This window comes from Carya illinoinensis, chromosome 5 (genome assembly GCF_018687715.1).
Source record: "Carya illinoinensis cultivar Pawnee chromosome 5, C.illinoinensisPawnee_v1, whole genome shotgun sequence".
Taxonomy (NCBI): Eukaryota; Viridiplantae; Streptophyta; class Magnoliopsida; order Fagales; family Juglandaceae; genus Carya; species Carya illinoinensis.
This window is the reverse complement of record NC_056756.1, coordinates 8,347,131-8,353,783: the sequence shown is the minus strand read 5'-3', so window position 1 is coordinate 8,353,783 and position 6,653 is coordinate 8,347,131.

Genomic DNA, 6,653 nt, shown 5'->3' with positions numbered 1-6,653 from the left:
TCCAAAGCTCATAGGAGGTTTTATCTAACTTAGACCTTAGCATAACTCTATTTATAACATAACATGCAGTACTTACCGCTGCGGCCCAAAAATAACTAGGCAAGTTGTTCTCATTGAGCATTGTTCTTGCCATCTTTTGAAGAGATTTATTTTTCCTCTTTACTACCCCATTTTGTTGAGGAGTTCGAGGAGCAGAAAAATTATGCACAAAACCATTTTCATCACAAAATGTTTCAATATTTTTATTAACAAACTCTTTTCTCCTATCACTTCGGATACTTGAAATGGTATAGCCCTTTTTATTTTAAATTCTCTTGCATAACTTGGTAAAAGCATTATGTGCCTCATCTTTATGAGCAAGAAAGATAACCCAAGTATATCTAGAGAAATCATCAACAATAACAAATGCATAATATTTTCCTCCTAGACTTGCAACTCTATTTGGTCCAAAAAGATCCATGTGTATCAGTTGCAATGGTCTAGTAGTGGAAATATGTTTCTTAGTTTTAAAAGAAGTTTTTGTTTGTTTACCAAATTGACATGCATCACAAATTTTGTCTTTAAGAAAATTTGTTTTTGGTAAACCTCTCACAAGATCATATTTTGAAAGTTTGGAAATAAGTTACATGTTGGCATGACCTAATCTTCTATGCCATAACCAACTACTTTTATTTTGACCTGAAAAGCAAAAAGCATCTTGTGAGGTAATTTTTTCAAAATCGATTGTATAAACATTATTGTTTCTAAAAGCAATAAAACAAATATTACAATCATGATCATTCAAAATAATGTACTTATCCATTTTGAAAGTAACTGTAAATCCTTTATCACATAATTGACTTATGCTCAAAACATTATGTTTTAGACCTTCAACAAGTAGAACATCTTCAATTATGATAGAAGATTCATTACCAATTTTACCTATTCCCACAATCTTCCCTTTCGAGTTATGTCCAAATGTCACGTGTCCTTCTTCTTTAGATCTAAGATCAAAGAATTTAGTCTTGTCTCCCGTCATGTGTCTTAAATATCCACTATCTAAAAATCACTTGTTTTTGCTTGTGGATGACTTCATGCATACCTATAAAAGCAATTAAAATGATTTTTCTTGGTACCCAAGTTCTTTGGGTCCTTTATTTATTAGTATTAGAAGAAATAAGATTTTTAGGTACCCATATGGCCCTAACAATCATTGTATGATTTCTTCTAATAGGACAAGTATGATAATTATGACCATTTCTATTACAGAAATTGCAAATAGCATGTGACATATATGAAAAATTTGAATGATTATAATAATATCTTTTTTTGACAAAATTATTTTTATGAAAAAAATTTTGATTATTAGTTTTTGATATAGAAGGATTATCAAAGAAATTTTTATAAGGTTTGTATTTTTATTTTGGTATATATCCCAAACTTGCCTTGTCAAAAACACATATTTGACTACCAAGAAGTTTTTCAAAATTTCTTTTTCTATTCGTAAAGTTTTCAACAATATTTTCTAAATCGGTTTTCTTCTTATTCAATTCAAGATTTTCATCTTTCAAAATGATATTTTCTTTTCTTAAAATATCAATTTCATTTGTTAAAGAAAAATTTTTCTTTTTCAAAGCAGTATATTTGATACCCAATTTTTCAAATTCCTCATAAACCTCTTCTAAAATATTTTACAATTCTTCATATGAAGGATCTTCAATATTATCAAGATTTGTTACTTCAATGTCATCTTTAGCCATAAGACAAAAATTTACTAATTCTCCATTACTTGCTTCACTATCTGAGCTACTTGAATCATCATCCATGTAGCTTTCATTGCTTTCTTGCCCTTGTTTCGATCTTTCTTTAGTAGAGGACAATCTGGCTTGATATGACCAGGCTTATTACATTTATAACAAATTAAAGTGTCATTTTTATCTGAATCTTTCTTGGAAAACTTTTTGAAGGATTTTCTCGGAGGAATTTTATTTTTCTTTAAGAACCTCTGAATTCTTCTTGTTATCATCACAACTTCTTCATCTTTGTCTTCATTTTCCTCATCTTCATCACTTTCACTTTCATGAGAAACAGCTTTAAGTGCCAAGCTCTTCTTTGGCTTTCCTTCTTCTTCTCCTCTTTTCAATGTGTACTCATAGGTGATAAGTGACCCGATGAGTTCATTCACTTCGAGCTTCTTGAGGTCTCTAGCTTCAAAAATCGCTGTCACTTTTGATTCCCAACGTTTTGGTAAAGAGTTGAGAATTTTTCTTACTATCTTCACCTTGGAATAAACTTTGCCAAGAGCTGTCAAGCTGTTTATGATGTTAGTAAAATGAGTGTGCATACTAGAAATAGATTCATCATCATTCATCTTAAACATTTCATATTCATGAGTAAGAATATAAATTTTTGATTTCTTGACTTGCGAAGTTCCTTCATAAGTAACTTCCAAGTTATCCCAAATTTCTTTTGCCATAGCACAAGTCATTATTCTATTAAACTCATTTCCATTGAGAGCATTAAATAATAAATTCATAGCAGTTAAATTCAAAGTATAAAGTCTATCGTCTTCACGATCAAACTCTTCTTCTTCCTTTTTGACCTTTACTCCATCAACCACTTTTGTTGGAATATAAGATCCATTTACAATACATTTCCAGATTTCTCGACCTTGAGTCTGAAAGAATATTCTCATTCTAACTTTCCAGAATGAGTAATTATCTCTACAAAAGAGTGGAGGCCAACTGCTAGATTGACCTTCACCAAATGAAATTGAAATGTTAGCCATAAAATCTTAACTCAAAAGATAGTTAATCTTATAATAGAGCTCCTAACTTTGATACCAATTGTTACCCAGATGACTAACACAAGAGATAGAGTGAATTGAGTTGTATTAAAAAAATAACAATTATAAATCAAATATATAATATAAAATATGAACAAAATATGAAATAACAATAAATATAAAGAGTAAGGGTAAGAGAGAAGCAAACTCAGTATGTTAACGAGATTCGGCCCCACTGCCTACTTCCTCGCCTAAAGCTACCCCTTGAGGATTCCCAAATTCACTATTCAACCTCGTTCAGGTAGAGATAGAAACCTATTACACCTTTGAACAACACAGCTACAAAGGATCCGTGTAGAACACCCTCTACACTTGTAATCACCTTACACGTGGTGATTCAACTATTCCCCGTATAGAATACTTTCTACACGCATAAGGGTTATACACACCATTTTTCTTATACAAGAGCTGATAGTGGGTAGGTTATCAGAAAACACTTCTCAATGAGTGAAATAAGAACAATACAGCGCAAACTATATCTCTCAAAATGAACAAGGATTAAGGCTCAATGCTTAGAGAAGAGAGAATGAAAGTTTTAAATGAATGTTGTATGCTCTTGGTGTTGTAAATGTGAAGCTATCAAATGATCTATTTATAGGCATATGAGACTTCATATTCAAATTTAAAAAGATTCACATGTCAAAGACAACATCATTCACTTTTTAAAAAAAAATCAAACCTAATGTTTTACTTTTGACATATGACAAAAGGAGCACACTTTCCTTTTCAAAAAATTCAAACCTAATTTTTTACTTTTTGTATATGACAAAAGGAGCACAATTTCTTTTTTAAAAAAATTCAAAACTAATCTTTTACTTTTTGTATATGACAAAAGGAACACACTTTACTTTTCAAAAAAATTCAAACAAAATCATCTACCTTTTGTATAAGTCTAAAAAAGCATCAATCACTTTTAAAAATATTCAAATAAAACATGCACATGTGAAAGATGACAATCAATCATCTTTAATATTTTCAAAGTTCAACCCTTTAATCAAGGCATGCACATGTAAAAGATGACAATCAATCATCTTTCAAAATTTTCAAATTTAATTTTAAAAAATATTCATGCACATGTGGAAAATATATTTTAATGTTTTATGATAAAATATTAATTTTGAGCATTAATCCTAATTTCAAATTTTGAAGAGATTTACATCATTACTATATAATTTAATGTAAATTTGTTCATTTCTTGCTCATGCTTGTTTCCTTGATTTGCTTGACTCCATTGTGTAGACAACTTGAGCTTGAGACTTCTTTATTCTTTGAATTCATATTTTATCATCAAAATTCATGTGTAGATATATAATTATACAAAACTTAAAACCTTGAGTTCAACAGTAATGGATGTAGACATGACTATTTTGATTTAATGGATGTAGTCATGTGTATTTTCTTCACTTTGATTTAATGGATGTGCAATTGGATCAGATTTGGAAGACAACTTTTTCTCTAATGATCATTAGATCACTCATGTTTGGAATAGGTTTTACCTGGAACTTATTTAGGTGAACCTAATTTAACTTTGCTTTCTTTTTCTTGCATTTACTTCCTCAAGGCTTCAACAGGATTTAAAGTAAGAGAAATATACGTGCACAATTTTTTCAATATACTTCAAGATTTTGATGACAACCAAGTTTTCAATATTTTCTAAAAAATCAATTGCTAGTTTCCAATTTACAAGAAAGAGAGTTTTCATGGCTTCATTGGATTATATAAAATGAACAGACACAAAGCAAGCAGCCAAGGCTCTAGGTTAACCCATGGCAAACTTGAAGACACCTATTTTTCTGATCAATATCATTCTTAAATGATGCAGTAAAATCAAAGATGCAATAAAATCATATATGCAGTAAAATAAGAGACACATAAAGACAACCATGCTACTTTGTTCTGGTCAATATCAGTCTTAGGCTGAAATCATAGGCATTTCCTACTCATTTTATTGCTGAAATCAGATAAGCAGTAAAAAGTTCAACACTTAATCTACTCATTTTGCTGAAATTAGAGATGCAGTCAAAGTTCAACACTTAATCTACTCATTTTCTTGCTGAAAATCAAAGATGCAGTAGAAGTTCAACTGTCTACTCATTATCTTCCTGAAATCAAAGGCATTTTCACTGCTTCCTATATCAAAACCAAAGCACACAACAGTATACACGAACTCATCGTCAATGTAACAATACATTTGTATAAATATTGAGCAGAAAAGTTAATACCTACTCATAGAAATTAGATTACAGCTTACCAAAAAAATCAAGAAATAGAAGAAGAAGAGTACCAACTTAATGATAGCAGTGCACAACCACCGCCCCCAAAAGAAAATAATTCTTAATTACATCATGTACAACCCAAAGCCTTGGGGGCGGTGGTAGTGGAGTGATTCCGCGTAAAGAAAATACAAGAGAGCCGTACTTTTCACCAATCGCAAAAGTAACAATAGTGGAGTGATTCTGCGTAAAGAAATACTTTTTCCCGGCTTCCAATTTCCAATCCTCCCTCTCGGAAACTTGCGAGTATCCTGCGCTTCTCAACTGCTTCTTTGCCTCATCTAAAACACAATGTATTGACAAACGACCTCAACCTCAATCACTTGTACAAAAAAAAAAAAAAAAATACTTGAAGTGCAACGAAATCTAGAGAAAGGGAGTGCGAGAGATGACATATGAGAAGTTTCAATTCTTTTATTCTTTTCAGGAAGGAGATTTTTACATATAAACGTCGCATGCTGGGTGCGAGGCTTACTGAGACTCCTATGTACTCAAATGTAAAGTTTGAAATTGAATAGAGAGATTTTTATAGTACTTCAGGAAGATATCAATCAGAAGTAGCAGCTGCAGATAGAGAAAATGAGAAAGGAGTTGCTTACTAGAGATGAAAATGGCAAGAGAGATCAACGGAGGCGGTGGTCGCAGAGGGGAGACGAACGAGAGAGATGAAAATGGCAGAAATAACAAATCTTCTTCTTCAAGTTTTGTTTTATTTTCGTTTCCCTCTCTTTTTAATATATATATATATATATTAATGAAACTGTCAGGTCAGCATCGGTGCACAATGGTGTGCAGGACTGCTTACCTGTAGAAGAACTCGTCTAGAGGAACTGTAAACAACCAGTGTACTCTGAGTTTTGCTATATATAAGTAAAGTCGCGTACTAATCTGAGTATTAATACTGATTCCTTTATACTTAAATTTTAAATCAGCACTGTTTTCAATAAAATCTACTTTTTATCCAATTACAATAGATTGATGCATATATTAGTACATAATTATACTTACAACTAGATTTTTTCGTGTACTCTATCATCTTTGGGCTTTGAACCCAAACCCAGCTTTGTATTGCTGGAACGGTTATTTTTTCCAACTTGCTTGAATCCATTGGAATGGCCCAATTCACTGGCCCCAACCATTTTAAACGATGCGTTGCAGTTCGTACCAAAAAGTTTGGGTTACAACCACCCATCTCTAATATAGGTCCGATCGGTAGCCATAATATGTTGTTTTCCCATTAGGGGCCCGGTTGGCCCATAAGGGCCCAGATTCCCCGACAGACGATACGGTTATAACTATACCCACCAATCTCTTTTAAAAGAAAACAGACTGGTTCTACCGTTCTTGCTTGGATTGATTGGAAGTTGGAACCACAGGCCAGTCGGTACCAAAAAGACAACTCTGTGCCACAATTCGCTCAACTGTGAGCGAGACTGCACTTTATTTAGGACTTCTAGGGGGATGGAGGCGGAGATAGACCTATACCAATTAACTGTATCGCAGATCACGAGAACCATTAATATAACGGTGGGTGGCCAACAGAGCCGATATCTGCC